Raw genomic sequence first — 20,081 nt, 5'->3', positions numbered from 1 at the left:
GTAGCTAATCACCCTTCAGTGGTTGTTACTCTAAACCTCTAAAGTATCGTTGCAAAAACTAAAATCAAAAGTTTAATTAGGGTTCTTTTATTAGATGTGTTTTTTTTTTTTTTTTTTTTTTGCTAAATTGATTAGATAATTAAGTAAGGGTTATGATAAAGATAACTAATAAGGTCAATTGATTGTTATATGTTTCAGCATGTCTTCCATTATCATATCTTTATTTAAAAATGAGAAATTAACCGAAGAAAACTATATGACATGGAAATCTAACCTGAATACGATTCTGGTTGTTATTGATCTACGGTTTATCTTGACGGAGGAATATCCTCCAATCCTTGTTCGAAATGCATCTCAAGTGTTGAAGGATGCTTATGACCGTTGGACGAAGGCCAACGACAAGGTTTGAGTCTACATCTTGGCAAGTCTATCTATCGTTCTTACCAAGAAGCATGAGACCATGATGACTGCACATAAGATTATGGAGTCCCTCTAGAAGATGTTTGGATAATCGTCCGCTCCGATCCGGCACGAGACCCTCAAGTGCATTTATAATCTACGCATGAAAGAGAGTCAACTATAAGAGAACATGTTCTGAAAGTTCATTTAAATGTCATCAAAATGAACAATGCGGTCATAGACGAGTAGAGTCCGATGTCTTTTATTTTGGAATCTCTTTTGAGGAGTTTTCTTCAATTCCGTAGCAATGCGGTAATTAAAAAGATACAGTACAATCTGACTACCCTTCTGAATGAGTTACAAACTTTTTAGTCTCTTATGAATGATAACGGACCAGTAGTAGGAGAGGCAAATGTTGCCTATTTCAAAAGGTTCCATAAGGGTTCATCCTCTAGAACTAAGTTTGTTCCTTCAACTTCTGGTACTAAGAAGATCCAAAAAAGAAAAGAGGGAAGGGGAAGGCTCCCGCTGCTGGCAAAGGCAAGGGCATGGCTAAGGCTGACAAAGGTAAATACTTCCATTGATGTGGATGGTCACTAGAAACGCGATTGTGCCAAGTACCTTGCTGAGAAAAAGAAAGAAAAGGAAGATAAATATGATGTACAAGTCCTGGAAACTTGTTTAGTAGAAAATGACCATGATGCTTGAATACTTGATTCAGGAGCCACTAAGCATGTTTCTTCTTCTTTACAGGGAATTAATTCCTCTCAGCAGCTAGAAAGGGGTGAAATGACGTTCAAGTTTGGAACGGGAGACGCCATTTCGGCTCATGTAGTGGGAGCTACTAAGTTGTCTTTTGAAAATAAATTTTTGTTTTTGAAAAACTTATACATTGTTCTCAAAATGAAGAGAAACCTTGTTTCTATTTCTTGTTTAATTGAATAATCATACTCAGTTTCTTTTAATTCAAATGAAGCGTTCATTATGAAAAATGGTGTGATTATTTGTTCAGCTAAACTAGAAGACAACTTATATGTATTAAGACCAACTAAAACAAAAGCACTTTTAAATCATGAGATGTTTAAAACTACTAATACTCAAACTAAAAGGCAAAGAATTTATCCAAGTAACAATGATACATACCTTTGACATTTGAGATTAGGCCACATAAATCTCGATAGGATCGGAAGATTGGTAAAGAATGGACTTCTAAGCAAGTTAGAAAATGATTCATTACCTCCTTGTGAATCCTGCCTCGAAGGAAAAATGACTAAAAGACCTTTTCAGGGAAAAGGTCATAGAGCCAAAGAGCCCTTAGAGTTCATACATTCTGATCCATGTGGTCCGATGAACGTAAAGGCTATAGAAGGGTAAGAATACTTCATCTCTTTTATAGATGATTATTCGAGGTAAGTTACTTATACCTAATGGAACATAAGTCTGAAGCATTTAAGAAGTTCAAAGAGTATAAGACTAAAATTGAAAACCTATTAGGTAAAACAATTAAAACACTTTCATTTGATCGAGGTGGAGAGTACAAGTATTTAGAACTCCATGACTATTTGATAGAACGTGGAATTCAATCCTAACTCTCAGCACTAGGTTAGACATTTGTTATGCAGCTGGAATTGCCAATAGGTACCAGTCCAATCTAGGGTTAAACCACTGAACAGCGATTAAGAACATTCTTAAGTACCTTAAGAGAACGAGGGACTACAAGCTGGTATATAGAGCTAAGGATTTGATCCTTACAGGATACACCGACTCTGATTTCCAAACTGACAAATATTCTAGGAAATCCATGTTAGGATCAGTGTCTACCCTAAACGGAGTTGTAGTATAGCATAGTATCAAGCAAAGATGCATTGCAAATTCCACTATGGAAGCTGAGTATGTAGCTACTTATGAAGTCGCAAAGGAAGTTCCTAAGTGATTTGGAAGTGGTTCCAAATATGGACTTGCCCATCACCTTATACTGTGACAATAGTGTGTTGGGGATGATGCCCTAAAGTCTCGTGTCCTATAGTTTGTAAACACATTTTGTACAAACGCTTGTGATGTATAATATATGATATTTTCTTCACTATTTGACTTTGCACATTGGATATTTTATTTGCTTTACCACAAACCAATAAAATAAAATCTCTGGTTGTCATTATGTAACTTAAGCATGTATGTGGTGACATACAAGTGGATCATGTCTTAAGTGATAACCAAAATGGTCTATAGTAAATGGATATAGGAGGGAATCCTTATCCTGGTAACATTACGAATGCAGCCCGCTTTGTGGAATGGTTACAAGTGTTGTAACTTGCTATAGATGGTTTGATCCTGATCATTCATGTCGGGATGTGCGAGCGGGGGCATCTTATATAAAGAGTTTGTATAAGACCTAATCACAAAGTGTTAACGTCTCGTTATATAACGTTGTTCATGACAGAGACTTCACTTCACTAAGATGGAATTCACTCATTCCCAAACGTAGGGGTAAGTAGATAGATTGCTTCCTTAAAAGCTGATCCCGGGGCTTGAATGATGTGGCACCACACACCTTCTCATGGCACAATAGGTGTTCACACATAGTAGAACTATGTTGTATTGTTCATTAGAGGGATCAGTGGTACTTAAGGATTTAGATATAACTATAGGGGAAAAACAGTAAATTGGCTCACCCGTACTTACGAGCATCTATGAAGGGTTATCGTACTGTTGATTGGTTATATCCGATGGACACAGAAATATATCTGTGGTAAGAAGAGTTCAGCTATCGGTCTTTAGTGGAATGCCTGACAGTTAACGGATGGTGGATCTTGTGGCTAAAAAGTTTAGTCAGCTATTCACATACCGTTGGAGCTTCGAGCCATAGAACCATAAGTTCCTCTTGGTAGCTCAATGGATTCAAGCTGAGAATCAGTTTTTGGGTCAGTTTGAAATGTTCAGATTGACAAGAGGGAGTTTGATTATATACGATATGATTGAACTGGTTAATTATATATGATATGATTGACTTTATGTATGAGATACATTAATTGGAGTAAAATGGATATAAATATGATTTATATCTAGTGGAGAAGAAAACACTATAGTTGATATATGATATTAAACTATAGGTTAATGAATATAATATGATTATATTTATTATTTTTTAATTGGACAGTTATAGGATAATTGGTTGTCGTTTTCTCCATAAATGTGCATTAGTGGGAAGTTCCAATCGATTTTCGTAACTGAAGAATAAAATGAAAATTGTTTTCATTTTACAAGAACACACGATTAATTGCTCATAAAAGTGTTTGTTGCCTATCATTTAGTAAATTGAGAGATTATACAATAGCTCACATTCACTACACGATTGCTTACCTTCTTCTAAACGATAGCCTACCTTCTTTTAAACGATCGACTAGTGTTGAGCTTTTACTAAACGATTGTATAGAACATCGCTGCCCTTTTCCTACACGATCGCATACTTCATCTAAATGATCAAGCACTTTGTCTATACAATAGACTTAACTTTCTCTCACTTGCTTGATCATTGTATACGATCTCTTTTCCTCCTCCCGTCTACCAAATCCGAACAGAGTCCACTCTTTGGATTCTTACACCGAGAATACTAAAGGTTCTAAGTGGTGGTGTCATCCCTATGTTCGTGTGGAGGCCGTTCGTGGTAGACGACCGGACTTTTGGTGAACGATAGCTTGCCGTTCCAACGTGAGCGAGAGCACCCATTCCTTGGAGAGAGTGAGATTTCTGCTAAAGAGAGACTTCAACTGGTAAGTTTCTTTTTTCTCTTGGTTGTTTATTCTTAAAGCATGTCGGTAATTTTATAGTATGATGCATATCTATTTGTTTGAATGTAAATGTGGTAATTTTGTCACAATGCTTTTGGAAAGATCCGCTTCCGCTCATAGGTACTCTTGCATAAGAGTTCCTTCACACTGGGGCAGTCGCCGATGCTGGTTTATTTACGAAGGCTCTCTCTCAACTAAAGTGTATGAGGGTCATCTAAACAGTCTAAGTCTGTGAGAAATATACATTGTATAATCTAGGGCAACTAGGAGATGTGTAATAGGTATATAGATGCCCTAGTTTATTGTATTTATTTACAATAATCCCACTTTTTGGATTGTGTACAACCCATTGACTAGAGTTTTAGTTCAAGTGGGAGTTTGTTGAGTTTTATGCCCCAAAACTCATAGATAGTAAATGTTATTAATTGACCATCATCAATAAAAAATTATAAATATTAATTCAATAAATGTTATTGTTTGTATTGTTGTCTATTTTGTCTTAATAACCCTAAATCCAATAAACTAATATCCAAGGTTATCTTATGAGTTTTAAACTGTAGATGGAGACATATATTGATCAATGTTCAAGATACAACCTAAAAAGTCTATTAAGTGTTTCTTAACTTTACCCACTGTAACATTTACTTTGGATAGTTACATAAAGTTGATTATTGTTCATCAAATATTTTAACAAACTTTAATGAACCATTGCATGCTTGTAACAAATCTATCTAATTCACCTTCCAGATCAGTTCTCAATTAGAAGTGTTCCGTTTTCGTCAGCTTAAATACTTCAACTTGGACAGAATCGTCCTTAGACAAAGGCTTCTTATAGATATATTTGTTACAAATTTAATCTTTTATGACAAACCAATTTAATCCTATTAAACTGGTTAAAAGATTAAACTTATTTCTAATCATATTAGAAATTTTGTGATCATAGGTTTAAAGTGAATCAAATTTTAAACTATATAAAAAATTATTTCAAACCTATGTTAACATGCAACTCTTTATATAGATTTTAATTTCTAATTTCTTTTTAACTTATAATTATTATAAAGTAAAATGAAACAAATAAAAACCTCAGATTGCATCTAATGACATACTTTAAAAAATTATAACAATTATAACTAACCTAAAGCGGTGTCATACAACATGCAATCAATTTTTCATTATGTACCATACTAAAGTAATGAAAAATAATAACATACATCCATACATAAGAAACTATATATTATAACATTTATAATATACATGATGTAGGGATATGTTATTTATGCATGCAAACATATATTATAACTATTATATTATTTGATGCATGAGCAAATAAATTCATGCAAACGTATAATATAATTAATGTTAAAATGATGCATGAATTAATGCATATCCTACAGTGAGATTTTCTCTCTATGGCATATATTATGACATATATAAAATAAATATAGACATACATCCAATGCACAATTAGAACAGCAATATTTTGGATTGAGATTGACCTCCTAATCATTAATTAAATTAATACAACATTATATTAATTTAATTAATAAAAAAACTAAATAGAAGTTAATTATTACAAATAATAATTAAAAAAATAGGAGGAAAAAATTGTTGTTAGACCGTTGGAGGAGCCAAATCGTTGGTTCAAACCACCTGGACCGAAAATCCCGAACGCTCGCTAAACCACCCACGTCAATACATTCGAATTGTCATGGCACTAAGGTACAGCGTCGCAACGCTACTATACAGAACGCCTTCTGTATAGTGCATTTTTGTTCCATTCTCCTCTGTTTTGGCCCCAAATTCTCCAGATCTTCGTTAGAAACTTCTAAGAATGACCCGAGCTTTGAGAATTTTAGACTCAATAGAAAATTATGTCCAAAAACAACAGGCCCTTACATACCGAATTGTAAACAAAACAATCAATATCTATACAGACCATTCCCGAAAGTATCCATAAATTGCAATTTCCCCCATTCATCAATCATGAATGTAGAAACAATAAAACCAACCAATTTCTTTGAATTTAGTTTCAAAGAAAAAAAAAACTGAGACTCAAAACCTGGCTCTGATACCAATTAAAGGATGTGTGAACACCCACGCTGAAGCAAAGCATAGCCCAATTTTATTTTTTTATACAGAAACGTAAAATTCAGAAGATGGAAACAATGATATGTATTAGAATAACATGTTATTTTACAGAGAAGAGAGAAAATTAGAGATTGAAATTTACTTACCCTTGAGGACCAATCACTTTATGAAATTCTCTCCCATCACAAACTATTCGAATGAACTCCTTCTTTCACGAACTCACGAATACCCAAAAAAAAAAAAAAAAAAAAAAACAGCAACCCAAATTGAACACCACCATCGGATTATCTCGATATTCTCTATAAGGTAAAAATCCACAAGAGTTTTGTGGAATTCATGATGATTTTGTCAGGGGAGGAGGAAAGAATTTTTTTAGAGAGAGAAAATTTGCAGCGCAATCAAAAATTCAGGAAAAACCCCTTCTGATCTTTGTGAGAACAAGTAAGAAGATATGTCTCTCCAAAAACTGTCTACTTCCACGATATCTTGAAATAATAAGGAGGAGGGAAGTTATTTCTATAACTCTCTCCCTTTAATTAATTTAAATTTCAAAAAAATAAAAACAAAATTTTAATTTAATTAAATTCAAAGATTTATTTTCTCTTGAATAAAACTTTATTTTATAATGTATCAAATACATTGTATTAATTAAATCAAATATGATTAATTCTCTCAATTAATTTGAACAATTCAAATTAATCGAAAATTAATTGAATTCTCATTAATCCCAATTGAACTACCGAGGGGACCTTACGGACCTATAGATTGAAGATCCAATTGTACTTGATTAATTAATTAAACTCTTTAATTAAATTAACCAACTTCCATTAACTGTCGGTCACTCCACTAAAGATCGATAGCTGCACTTTTTGTACTATAGAAATATTTCTGGATATACCCAATCAGCGGTGCGTTGACTCTTCAAAAAATGTTCGTAAGTAAAGTTTGGTCAAAATTACCATTTTGCCCCTATAATTACATCTAACATGTTAAGTACGACCAATCCCTCTAACGAACAATAAGTCATAATCCAACTATGACCAAACCCCTATCAGTAGGGAATGAGTGAATTCCTTCTTGTGAAGTTACATTCCCAACCCCCCAATCAAACTAATCCCTAAAATGGAAGGCATATTGAGTTGGCAATACAAGTCACTCTCACCTATGCAAATCAAAGGACCGTCTTCATAGGCAAGAGTTCATAACTCACTCAAGATTCAGTTCAAGTCACTTATGGTCATCCTGGTGAAATGTAAATCTCTTCTATCAACAGTGTTATATAGTAAGACTATTCATTTCATAGTCCGGTCTTATACAAACTTTTTGTATAGAACACCCCGCCTCATATGTCTCTACATGAATGATCATGATCATATCGTTTGTAGCACTTTACAACAATTGTAAAAACTACAAACCGGGTCATATTCGTAGTGTCACCAATATAAAGTACTCAGTCTTATCCATCTACTACAGACCGTTTAGGTTATCACTTAAACATGATTCACCTATATATCTCCACATAAATGTTTAAGTTACAGAAGATAACCTTGGATCTTAGTTTATTGGTCTTGTGGGTTAAAGCTACTAAATGTTAAATAAAATGCCTTAGATTTTATTATATAAATAAATTATTTGTACAGTACAATTATAAATGCAAGACCTACGAGATTTAGGGCATTAATCCCAAGACAAATATCATTTTGTACGAGATAAAATTGAAAGTGGAGAAGTGGAAGTACTAAAAGTTTATACCTCAGCAAACATTGCTTATATGCTGACGAAGTCAGACCCAAAACTCAAGCTCCTCAAGTGTCTTGAGTTGATCAGCTTCAACCTACCAGACACAAGTAAAGGGTCAAAAATCGGAAGATAAGAAGATTGCAAGCATTGGATTCAAGGTGAAGAATTGAAAATAATGACTCCAATGGCTTGTTTCTACTCCTTTAACAAAATAACAAATTTGTAACTTAATAGTATGAACTATAAATACTATCTCATATCAAATAAATAAGTAAGAGAGCTATCATTTTGTAAAAATATAAACTTATATTTATATTCTTAAAAATAATTAATTAATTAAAAATAAATTTAAAAAAAAAAAAAAAAAAAGACCTTCCTGTGGAATGTAGGCTGATTTTGGCTAAACCACGTACGATTTATGTTCTTCTTCTTCTTTCCTTTAATCTTCATGTGTGCATGTAGTAGTTTCACCTTGAATCATAAAATCACCATTACAGAAAAGGTCTAAGAGCTAGAGATGAGTGTGAGAAATCTGAGAGAAGAAAGAGGAAATTCCATTTCAAATGAAAGTGATAATCCTTAAACTCATTTGAAAAAAGAAACCTCACCCATGTGTTAATCAATCTATAAAGAAGACATGGTTGCTTTCCCTCTGCTCGTTTCAACTAACTCATATCATCTTGGGCTTCTCCTCTTCAGCTTTTCTTCTTGGTTTGGGCCTAAAATTCACAAAACAACTCAACACTTTCTAACATAGGAAAATACATTATTTTAACCTCACTATAAGAATTTTGGGCTTTAATGTCAGTTGGAAAAAGTGAAATCGAATGTATAATGTCGATTTTTAAAAAAATGGATCTTTAAAAACCGACATTCAAGGTCTAATTTTTTTTTTTTACTTTATTAAAAAAAAACCCTTTCACACATATTTCGACACTTGCGCACACCGGCCTCCTTCCATTTCTCTCTTACCCAAACTCTAACTCTCCTTAGCCGTGCGAATCGTCCGTCCATCTGTAGTTGTCCGCCGGTTGTCCGTCGGTCTCCGTCAGTCTCCATCATATTTTTCGTCCGTCCTTCAGTAACCAACCATCAGTCTCCATCACATCAGTGCTTAGATATTATAAGATTTACATGGGTCCTTAGTTTTCTAAGAGGTATTCATTTAAACATGAACTAGTTTTAACTTACAACAGAGTATTTGATTTGTGTTTTCTGAACTCCAAAGGTTAATGTAGGTCTTTCTTCCTTGATGGATGTTCACATAGCATATCTAGATATCATGAGACCGTTTGCTGAATTTGTGAATTATTGACAAATACCATCATGATATATAAATCTGTGAAAAAATAAAGGTTCTGGATTCTTATATGCAGGTTCATGACAGCAAATTATCCTCAAGCCCTCCATAAATTCTTAGACTTTCTTTTTAGGATTGTTGATTCATTGTTTGCATATGTTAAATTGAGGTAAGAATTAAACTATTTCAGAGTAAGGTTCTTTTGGAAAGTAGTTAAATTATAATCTTTGAGTCAACTCATTTGAGCAATAATGAAATGATTTTGAGTGAAGTTTTTCATTTGCTAGGTTCAAGTTTGACGTGTAAGGCTAAATTTTGATTCTTGGGGATTTGAAAAGAAGAAGGAAGATTGCATTGGACATGTTTTAAGAAGGTTGACAAGTGGAGAAAGTGCACCCAACACAAAAAGGACTTCATAACAACATTAATAACAAGTACAAGGTAATATTTATAAGATGCTTATCTTAAAAGTTTGTTCTATTTTGTTCTAAATTTGTTGATATTTTACAATCATGATTTTATGCTTTTAAATTTTCCCTTGTGATTGTTTGTTTTTTTTTTTTTTAAGATTAAGTTGCATATTTTACAATCATGGATAAGTCATGGATGAAAATAAATAGAATGTCAACTGAGTATGGTTTAGGGGTCGAGATCTTTATTAAAAATGGTCTACAAAATTTAAATATACCGAATGTCATGAGTTGTCCATGTTTGAAGTGTGTGAATGTAAAAACTTTAAATGTGAACAAAATAAGAGATCATTTAATTTTTAATGGTATAGATCAAAGTTATCAGACATAGATTTTTCACGTTAATCATTACTGATTAAGAGAAACAATGAAAATGTGTCTACTAGTGAAACAGACGAAGTTGATGAGGATGATGTTGATATTGATGACACAAATGGAATGTTTGAGGCTGCATACAATAACTATTTTAGTGGAAAATCCAATACTTTTTAAGAATTATTAGATGATGCGTAGAAACCATTGTAACCAAATTGTAAAACTTTTTCCAAAATATCTACATTGGTAAAGTTATATAATTTGAAAGCTAAACTTGGATGGAGTGATAAGAGTTTCACTAAGTTGTTGGAATTAATTCATGACATATTACCTAGTCCTAATGAAATTCCAACTTCTACTTATAAAGCAAAAAAGATGTTGGGTACTCTTGGAATGAAGTACGAGAAGATTCATACATGTAGAAATGATTGTTGCTTGTTTAGAAAAGAATTCTCTAATGCAAATGTATGCCCCATTTGTGGTACGTCAAGATGAAAGCTTAAAAAAAAATTAAACGAAAGGGCTAAGAATATTCCAGCAAAAGTCATGTGGTATTTCCCCCCAATTCCAAGATTTGAAAGAATGTTTCGAAGTAAAGAAATAGCAAGTTTATTGACGTGGCATGCTAAAAAAAAAAAAGAAACAGATGGTTTATTAAAACATCCCAAAGATACCCTATCGTGGAAAAAAATAGACAATTTGTGGCCAGAGTTTGGGTCAGAACCTAAAAAGCTTCATCTTGCTCTTTCGACAGATGGGGTAAATCTACATGGAGATCTTAGTAGTAGATATAGTTGTTGGCCAATGATGTTAGTGACGTATAATCTACCTCCATGGTTGTGCATGAAGCGAAAATTTTTTATGTTGACTATACTAATATCTGGTCCTAAAAAACCGGGAAATGACATAGATGTTTATTTAGCTCCGTTCATAGATGACTTGAAAAAACTTTGGAAAGATGGGGTAGAATGTTACAATGCAAATGAAGAACAACGTTTCATGCATAAAGCAATTTTATTGTGGACCATTAATGATTTTTCTGTGTATGGTAACTTGTGTGGTTTTTGTTGGGGTTGATGCCCTAAAGTCTCGTATCCTATATTTTGTAAACAGTTTGTACGAACGCTTGTGTTGTTAATATATGATATTTACTTCACATCTTGTATTTTGCTCAGTTATTTGTTTTATTTGCTTTACCACAAACCAATAAACATAAAATCCCTGGTTATCTATATGTGACTCAAGCATGTATGTGGTGACATACAAGTGGATCATGTCTTGAGTGATAACCAAAATGGTCTATAGTATATGGATATAGGAGGGAAACCTTATCCTGGTAACGCTACATATGCGGCCTGCTTTGTGGATTGGTCACAAGTATTATGACTTGTCACAGATGATCTGATCCTGATCATTTGTGTTGGAGACATGCGAGCGGGGGCATCCTATACAAAGAGTTTGTATAAAACCTGACCACGAAGTGTTAACGTCTCGTTATATAACACCATTTTTTACAGAGACTTCACTTCACTGGGATGACCATAGCTAACATGACCTCAATCCTGAGTTAGTTAGGAACTCCTGCCATTGAGGGTAGTCCTTTGATTTGTATGGATGCGAGTGGCCAGGTCACCGATTCAAACCTACCATTTTGGGGATTCGTCTGATTTGGGAGCTGGGAACTCAGCTACACAAGATGAAATTCACTCCTTCCCCAAGGCAAGGGTAAGTAGATAGATATCTCCCTTAAGGGCTGACTCCGGAGCTTGAACGATGTAGCGCCACACACTTTCTCTTGGCCGAGAGGTGTTCACACATAGTTGGACTATGTTGTATTGTTCATTAGAGGAATCAGTGGTACTTAAGGAGTGAGATGTAACTATAGGGGCAAAACGATAATTTGGCCCAGTTATACTTACGAGCATCTGTGAAGGGTCATCGTACTCATGATTGGTTATATCCGATGGACACAGAAATATATCTGTGATAAGAAGAGTTCAGTTTTTGGTCTTTAGTGGAATGCCTGACAATTAATGGATAGTGGATCTCGTGGCTAAAGAGTTTAGTCAGCTATTCACAGACCGTTGGAGCTTCAAGCCACAGATCCATTAGGTTCTGGGTAGCTTGGATAAAGTTGAGAATCAGTGTTTAGGTTAATTTGAAATTTTCAAATTGAGAAGAGGAAGTTCGATTATTTATGATATAATTGAACTAGTTAATTATATATGATATAATTGGCTAAATGTATGAGATACATTATTTTGGAGGAAATTAGATATAAATATGATTTATATCAAATGGAGGAGAAAATATTATAGTAGATATATGATATCAAACTATAGGATAAAAATATAATTTGGTTATATTTATTAATTAATTAGTTGGTTAATTATATGATAATTAATCCAAAATTCACGTTCTGACGTGGGTTAGTAGGGCTGAGTCAGTTTTTGTAACCAATGAATTAAAATGAAAAATATTTTCATTTTTAAGTCGTTCAATCGATCGCCCAAATAGAAAAAGAGAGAGCGTGCGTTGGTGAACATCTAAACGATTGCTTACATAAAATGAGAGCCTATACGATAGTCTTCTCCGCCTAAACGATCATCCACCTCGCGGCTAAACGATCTCACGCTATTTTCTACACGATCGTATAGTGTGTCGATTTTGCTAAACAATCGTATACCTTTTCCTAAACGATCGTTCAGTAAAACCTACACGATCATATAGCTTCTCCTAAACGATAAGCAATTTGCTATGCGATAGCATCTTTTTTCCTCCCATTTTCTTATCGCCTACACGATTTGTGTTTCCTCCTTCTTCTACCAAATTCACCAAAGACCACTCTTTGGGTTTTCCCTCCGAGAATACCTGGGGCTCTTTAGTGGTGGTGGTGTCTTCCCCACGGCGTTCGTGTTCGCAGTTGTTCGTGTTGTTGCAGTCGACGCTTCTGCTGGGCGTTAATAGATCGCATGGAGGTTTTCCGCTGCGTTGGAGTTTCGAAGTGTGAAAACTATCTTCAACTGGTATGGAACTCTCTCCCTTGTTATTTATCTTGTTCTTAGCATGCCGATAATTAATGTTTGTTTGTATAAATGTATGTGTTGAATGTATATTGATGTATTTCTGTCACTGTGAGATCGGAGCGATCTGAACGTGCTCATGGAACTCTTAGATATGATTTCCTTCAGTTGTACGGTTAAAGGATATCATGCATGTCCAATTTGTGGAGAGAATACTTCATCCACTTATTTACCAAAAGGCAAGAAGATGGCATATCTCGGGCATCGCAAGTTTCTACCCCACCATCATCCATATAGGAAACAAAAGAAAGCTTTTATGGCGTACAAGAATTAGAATTTGGTCCAGAACCATTGAGTAGGGAATAAATTCTTGCATAAACAAGTATCAATATTCATTTGGTAAGAAAACTATCAAGAAAAAGAACAGTGGAGATAGCACTTCAACTTATTGGAAGAAAAAATCTATTCTTTTCGAGTTAGAATACTGGAAGTATCTTGACGTGTGACATTGTTTAGACGTGATGCACATTGAAAAGAATATATGTGCAAATCTTATTGGCACATTGCTTGATATTCCTGGTAAAACGAAAGATGCAATAAAAACTCGATTAGATTTGGTGGAACTGAACATAGATCAGAGTTAGCCCCTCAAGTAGGAGAGAAAAAATTCTTTTTACCTCCCGCATGTTATACATTAATACGAGCTGAGAAATTGAGCTTTTGTAAGGTACTATCAGAAATTAAAGTATCTGAAGGCTATTCATCGAACATTCAAAGTTTAGTGTCGCTCACAGATTTGAAATTTACGGACTTAAGTCGCATGACCATCACGTTCTTATGCAACAGTTATTATTGGTAGCCATTCGGGATATTTTACCCAAACATGTAAGACTTGCAATTACTCGCCTATGCTTCTTCTTTAATGCTATATGTTGCAAGACAATCGATTCATCTTAATTAAAAGGTATGCAAGAGGATATCGTTGTCACTATATGCCTCTTAGAGAAGTATTTTCCACCATCATTCTTCACAATAATGGTACACCTTGTAGTGCATCTCGTAAAAGAAGTTGAGTTTTGTGGACCTGTTTATTTGGGGTGGATGTATCCTTTTGAACAATACATGAAAGTGTTGAAAACTTATGTACGAAATAGAAATCGACCAGAAGGATGTGTTGGAGAAAATTATATTGTTGAAGAGACTATAGAGTTTTGTTCTGAACTCGTATTTGGTGTTAATTTTATTGGGTTAAACTCATCAACATAGAAAACGAATTCAAACATTGATAGAGCATTGTCAGCTGCTTCTTTTATCATACCAAGTAAGGATGAGTTGGATCAAGCTCATCTTTATGTCATTCAAAATGTAAATGATGTGCTTCCTTACGTCGAGTATGTAGACCTCCATCTTATTCTCGTTTTAGGTTACTTGATTATTCAATAATCTACTAACTTTGTCATTTATAATAGGCAACATATGGATATTTTGTCTAAGCTCAATTTTAGTAAAAATAAAAGTAGAAAGTGGCTTCAAGAAGTGCATAATCGTACATTCAGTCGGTGGTTGTCCACACGGGTAATCTCTAGAGACCTACTATTTGATGTATAATTAAATGTTAACTTCTAAAATATTATGAAATATATTGTAGGATGCACTAGCTCTCGAAGTTCCCAAAAATTCTATATCGCCTTCTTTGAGATGGATAGCTAATGGACCTTGTCCAACTGTGGCAAAATATTCGGTTACGTGGTCAAAGGTTACTACTATCACACAAAGAATGGCGATGATGTTAGGAGGGTTCAAAATAGTAGAGTTAGTATAATGGCTACCACAATGAAAGTCTCTAGTGCTAAGGACAAAAGGCCCGTCATGTCAGATATGACCTTTTATGATGTAATACAAGAAATATGGGAGCTTGACTATCATGGATTATCATTTATTTTATTCAAATGTAATTGGGTTGAGAATAGAACTGGAGTCAAAACAGACGAGTTTGGGTTTACTATTGTGGACCTTAATCGTATTGGACATAAATCAGAACCATTTATTTTAGCCTCCCAAGCAAAACAAGTATTCTATGTAAAAAACCTCGCAAATTTGGGTTGGTCAATTGTTTTCACATCTCCACAACGAACAATTGAGGATGATTTTTATGAAGATGAAATAGGAGATATGCTACAAGAGTATGGTTATAGAGGTATGCAAAGAATGCCCAGTGTTGATACATCTATTGAGATTGATGATACAACATCCATATACATTGAAATGATTGTGAAGGTAGATGGGTTGATAAATAATATATTAAACATGGTATGTCATTTACTATGGTTATATGTATTTAAATATTAAGATTATATGTTTTTTATATGAGTCAACAAGTAGCAGCAAGGATGATAGAAATATGATCCCACAAAAACATAGTAGAATAAGTATACCACGTGGCCCAACTACAATGTCTAAGTTGACACAAATAAGGACATTTGGGCAATGGTTGACCATCGATTATAATGAACATGGACAACCGGTTGGATCTGGAGCAAAGAAGATGCAAAGTTATATAGAAGTTTGTGTTCGACAACAAATTCCTATAACGTATGATTCTTAAAAAAAAAGTTCCAAACCATTTAAAAGATAAACTTTTTTATTGTGTAGCGGTATGTTTTCTAAAATTTTAATTCATATGCATAGTAGTTTATTAGTTTATTGTTTAACTACTTTTTTCATTGTGCAGATGTCATTCGATGTGGACTCTAAGTCCAAACATTGTATACTAATGTCTGCATCTTACCATGCATGACATAAGTACATTGTATACATTGTACGTGTTTAACCATGCATGACATAAGTTCTTTTAAATTTGTTAAGGGGACACCATGCCACTTGGCTATAGGAATTGTAGATAATATTGTTGCAGTAGCCACAGCATTTGATAATGATGTGTCTTGTTTAACTGTTAAAGTTCTGATTGACATTGTTATTGGAGAAGATTTATCTATACCAATTCCTGTGAAGAATAAAATCGAGTTCTTAAATCAAGTAATGGGCAACTTCGTAAAATGGCCTCGTGAACTTGTAGTTATGGTTGACAAGAAAAAAGTATGTCTCTTTTTTAGTATATGAGTTTGGTTATTTATTATTTTTCCTACTTTAAATTTTTATAACTTTGGTTATGGTAGGACCATTCAACAATTAAGAGCTTCAGTTAATCCTCCAAATATACTAATGCCAATGGTACCATCAAACTATTGAACAGACATGTCATGCATAACATGAACGATGTAGACATAATCCATATCACTTTGGACGAGCATATATTTGAAGAAACAAATTTATTTATATAGACCACGGTGATCTGATCCAATATTGCAATATGGTTGAAATAGGCTATATGTGTATTTTGACGTACATTGCGTAAGTATTACTCATCTAGATTCACTCATGTATACTTTGTTTCATGTTTAAATAATAAAGTTTACTTTGTTTAGGTATCTTTGGGATGAATGTGGTCATAATATTATGAAGAAGTTTTTTTATAATTGATCAAGCAAGAATATTGCTACACGTGAAGTCTCAAGATATCTGATCCAGAAATTTAGCCAATCAACTAAAATTGGCTAATTTAGACCAATTAGTCCTCATTCCATATAACACAGGGTAAGTAGATACAGGTTCTTAAGTTATTTTTAATTTGCATTATACACGTACTAATATTCCATATATCTACAAGAAAATTGTGTTTATGTTTTGGACTCTCTTCGAAGTAATGTTCAAGAGGATTTTCATGGAGTTATAAATATGTAAGTGTAATTGAACTTTCTTAGTTCTTAATTGAAGTATTTATGTTTAACTAATGTTTTCAAACTATTTAGTGGATTGAAAACATGGCAAACCAAGCACGATCTCCAACACCATCGGTCTTCTCCAAAATGAAAACCTGTAAAGGTAAATTTGCATTCATTTTTTAACAATTTATGTTCATTCGAACATAAGAATAATTTTTTTCAACTTCTTTATATGCAGTGCCCTCGTCAATTAGATTATGTAGGATGCGGGTACTATGTACAAAAGTTTATACACGAAATAGTGCATAATCCTACTACTCCTATTACTAGCCTCGTACGTAAATTATTTATTTTTTATATAGTACTAGCTTTAATTTAATAAATGGACGTAAACTTATGTTGAATTTATCTTCTTTTTTTTCCTCTTTATAGTTCAATACAAAAGATGCATATAACCAAGGAAAGATTGACGTGATTCGAACCCAATGGGCAAGTTTTGTTGGTTGATTTGTGTAAGGATGTAATTCTTGTTTTTTGTCTCAATAGAATGTAAATGCTAGCTTAGAATGAATGTAAATTTATCTAACCATAATCTTTGTGAATGGAATTAGTACTAATTGATATTTGTGAATGAGAGAAATGATGGCTTAGTGTAAGTATTCTATGAAAGTCAGGTATTGTTATGCAAATGTTGATGATTAGTGTGTTTATTTCATATTTTGATGAGTATATGTAATGGATTGGAAATATTGATTCTTGTTTGTGGATAAATTCATAGGTGGAAGACATGACCTGTTTATTATTGGAAGATTTATGTATAATATATTTTTTGTGTTCATGGGGTATTTGGTGTTAAGTATTCATGGAATTAGTACTAATTGATATTTGTGAATGAGAGAAATGATGGCTTGGTGTAAGTATTCTATGAAAGTCTAGTATTGTTATGCAAATGTTGGTGATTAGTGTATTTATTTCATATTTTGATGAGTATATGTAATGGATTGGAAACATTGATTCTTGTTTGTGGATAAATTCATAGGTGGAAGACATGATCTGTTTATTATTGGAAGATTTATGTATAATATATTTTTTGTGTTCATGGGGTATTTGGTGTTAAGTATTCATGGAATTAGTACTAATTGATATTTGTGAATGAGAGAAACGATGGCTTGGTGTAAGTATTCTATGAAAGTTTGATATTGTTATGCAAATGTTGGTGATTAGTGTGTTTATTTCATATTTTGATGAGTATATGTAATGGATTGGAAATATTGATTCTTGTTTGTGAATAAATTCATAGGTGGAAGATAAATATTGATGGGCTTGCCATGCAAATTTTTTTATACTTTTTAATAAAAAATAATAACGGACATTTCCTAACCCAACACGAGACATATAATGTCGTTTTTAACTTATTGACCAAAAAAATAGATTCGGCAACGGAATTTTAAAAAAACGGACAGATTCAGGACTTCAATGTCGGTTAAGAATTTTAAAAAAATAACACAGGCTTTAATGTCGGTTGCAACCAACATTGAAGGCCTTTAATGTCGGTTGAAAATTTCACAGAAGACCTTTAATGTCGGTTGCAACCGACATTGAAGGTTGTGTTATTAAAGGCCACCGACATTAAATGGCTTTAATAACAATATCTTTAATGTCGGTTGTCAACCAACATTAAAGCCCTTTAATGTCGGTTTAAACTGATATTAAAGTCCGAAATTCTTTTAGTCCTTTATCAATTTCAAGAATGAATTTGTTTTAGTGATTAGGAAACAAGTAAAGTAGGCAAAAATGTTTTTATTTTCATTTAAAGAAAGAGATAAAAAGGAGGAGAGGAAAGAGAAGTTGAAGGAAGAAAAAGAAGATGAAAATAGATTGAAACATTTTTCGACTAAAAGTGTAATTTGATCTTTACACACCATGGGGTGGGTTAAGTTTTTTATTAATAATAATAACAACATATTTGGGGTATTTTGGAAATAAAAAAGTAAATTTTGGATATCGTATAGAGTGGCTAAGTATTGACAAATTTATGGTAGTTTCAAATTGGATAAAAAAACTCGTATACATAGTACACGAGATTCCTCCTCTAAATCAGCATCAACATATAGATTGTTAAGATAATAAATGTGTACAAGGTACATGAATTTCTTTTTGGACTCATCACTAACTCTCTCTTTTTTCTAAGTTATGTTTTTAGAATAATAAATAAAATCCAACCTAAAAAATAGTACTTTTTTGCCAATGATTAAATTGGATCAAATAATATTGAAAATGCTTAAAAGAAAATCAAGTTTAACTAAAATTACAAACAAACTTGAAAATAAGATAACATTTCAACAAAACTCATGTGTCACACCATGAATCCAATTTATTTTTGTTATTAGTTATTTTGAAAAAAATCCAATAAATGTTAACACAAAAAGTTACATATAAAATAATAAATAAAAAAAGTTATAAAGTTTATGAATATTTTATTTCGAAATGAATTTTATAGGGAACTTTTGATGACAAAATGTAGTCTCCTTTTTCTAAAAGAAAAAGAGAACAAAATAAAAAATAAAAAAAGAGTACCAACAAAGGCAAACATACTTATCCAATGGTTCCTCTTTTTCTTCTGTGCATTGTGTAAGAAATATTGAAAATGAACAAATAAACGGTTAAAAACTGTACCTCTTAACTTTTTCAAGTATATCAAACCATTCTTCAAGCTAACTCTTATAAGATTGATCCAAAATTCATTATAGTACAAGGTAAGATTTACAACTTGTTTGTACTTTAAAGATAAAATTGCAATTTGTTTGCACTCATGGTTTTCAAGATTTCTAATGGTATTTGGCTCAAAAAGTTATTTTAAATCACTCCCAAAGTTGAAGTTGAAAAGATATATTTTAAATTTAGGCTAAAATACCCTTGAATTTTACTTTTATTTCAAAATATCCAAGATGTGATTTTTCAAAATTATCTTTGAAATAAAAATTTGTCAAAATTTTGGATGAAAATTGGTCTTATTTTTCATTCGATGTCGCTAGCCCATTGTTTTTAGTCTTGATTTTGGTCCAATATTCTATCAAATTTCTACTCAAATGATAGTTTTGAAAAGTGATATTGCAATGTTGAATAGAACACGGGTTTAATAACCCAGTTCAGTATAATACCATCTACGTCTGGGG

The 20,081-nt window shown here is 33.0% G+C and overlaps 1 pseudogene; it reads left to right on the top strand.

Moving 5' to 3' along the window:
• The first annotated feature begins 256 nt into the window (after window positions 1-256).
• LOC150036283 (uncharacterized) lies at window positions 257-13,457 on the top strand (annotated as a pseudogene).
• Window positions 13,458-20,081: the final 6,624 nt, after the last annotated feature.

Source organism: Benincasa hispida, chromosome 5 (genome assembly GCF_027475165.1).
Source record: "Benincasa hispida cultivar pf3 chromosome 5, pf3_genome.v1.1, whole genome shotgun sequence".
NCBI classification, from domain to species: Eukaryota; Viridiplantae; Streptophyta; class Magnoliopsida; order Cucurbitales; family Cucurbitaceae; genus Benincasa; species Benincasa hispida.
The sequence above is the reverse complement of the archived record's forward strand: the minus strand, read 5'-3'. Positions and strand labels throughout refer to the sequence as shown.